Source organism: Thrips palmi, unplaced genomic scaffold (assembly GCF_012932325.1).
Source record: "Thrips palmi isolate BJ-2018 unplaced genomic scaffold, TpBJ-2018v1 HiC_scaffold_17, whole genome shotgun sequence".
Taxonomy (NCBI): Eukaryota; Metazoa; Arthropoda; class Insecta; order Thysanoptera; family Thripidae; genus Thrips; species Thrips palmi.
Genome location: NW_023144626.1, coordinates 10,802,899 through 10,804,505, shown reverse-complemented (window position 1 = coordinate 10,804,505; position 1,607 = coordinate 10,802,899). Strand labels below are relative to the sequence as shown.

The 1,607-nt window shown below is 36.5% G+C and overlaps 1 pseudogene; it reads right to left on the bottom strand.

The window, feature by feature from the left end:
* Positions 1-546: 546 nt before the first annotated feature.
* Positions 547-1,205, bottom strand: LOC117644039 (annotated as a pseudogene).
* Positions 1,206-1,607: the final 402 nt, after the last annotated feature.

The window sequence follows — 1,607 nt, the reverse complement described above, 5'->3', positions numbered from 1 at the left end:
GACGAAGTTTGGGAGGTACCTCCAGATGATTATGGATGGTTAGATGATGCTAAGGAGCCAGAAAAGGAAATTCCCTTCGCTCCAGTCCAGAATGTCTCACATGAACGAGAAGGCCCCGCTATTTGCAAGGCGTGCATGGTAGATCCACCAACACACATAATAAACCCATGCAGCCATGTGGGTTTGTGCAATTCATGTAAAGACGTTTACCATTTCAAATCAGAAATGAGATGCCCTGGCTGCGGGGTGAAGCACTTGATTGTGTGCAAAAAGTTTTTTTAAGCGATGATTGAAACTGTTTTGTTTCTTTTTTTTTGATAAAGAACAAAATTTCTGCTGTTTTCTGCCATTGTTCTTATTGAGAATGTGATTTTTAGTTGGAATGGGTTATTCAGCAAGTGTGATTTAGGTGACACTTCGTTGTCATACTTAGTCTTCATTCTCACCCCTTTCTTAAAACCTTTTTTAAAAAAAAAAAAAAAAAACAATTGAAGGTTTGTAAGGTAATTATTCTACCTTTTAGCTTAAACAATTTTTGTTTTCTTTCTAGAATTGTATTGTGAGCTCATTAAAATCCATTTGCAAAAGTACGTTACTGGTTTGGGATGTTCCTTTACTATATGTCCTTTGTGTATTCAGGCTATCCTTGTAGGCCGCTTCTTGCAAAACATCAGGAGTCCATATTAAAATGCTGCGATCATTTGCTGCACTGTACAGTTCTTGATACAGAGTATTATACTTGCATGAATGAACTTGGTTGTAATGTCCTTGTAATGTTTTTACTAGTTGCCCAGATTGCACCTCATATACAAGGATTTTACCATCAGATGGGATGTATACAATTTCTTTACTAGAACTGCCTGAAACATCAAACTGGATGCTTTTACGCTTCTCAGAAGGGACACAACCATAATCTACAGTTTCTCTCTTGCCAGAAGTCATATTCCATAGCTTTATGCTTTAGCATCCCATCCAAGAGAGATTAAATAGAGTCCATTTTCAGTGAAACATAGTCCATTAACAGCACCATCGTGAGACTTCAGTTTAAATTTATTATTATAGGTAACCTGACCATTATTTTGATCCAGAATTTTAAGAGCAGTATTGGCAGACCTAGCATCCCACAAGATTATTCTTCCATCACAGCCTCCTGTAACTAGTAGATATTCTAAGTAGATATTTTCTCTCAAGTAAATTCTTGACATTATATTTGTTTTTCTTTTATTTTGGTGAAACCTGTTGTGAATCATATCAGCAAATAGATTGGAATCTTTTCACAGCTCCTAAGATGATAGACAAAAATAAGGCCCAGCCCCTTGCCACACAGAGTAAAAACATAGAACACCGGTGTTAGCAGGCCAGAGATATTAAATAATTCAATAGCTCATTTAAAGGAATTTTCAAACTTCCTGACTTAATTCGCTCTCTCAGGATGTTATATATTGGTCCAAAGCTGTAGCCGTTCTCTTTGCTCTTGCTAAGTTTTCCTGTCTTAATTTAAAAATACAGCAAACTTATTCTTTGCTAATGCGGGTAGGACAAAGCAGGGAATAAATGCCCAGAACTACAGAAGTGAAATTAAGATATTTCTCTATTTTGGTTGACAC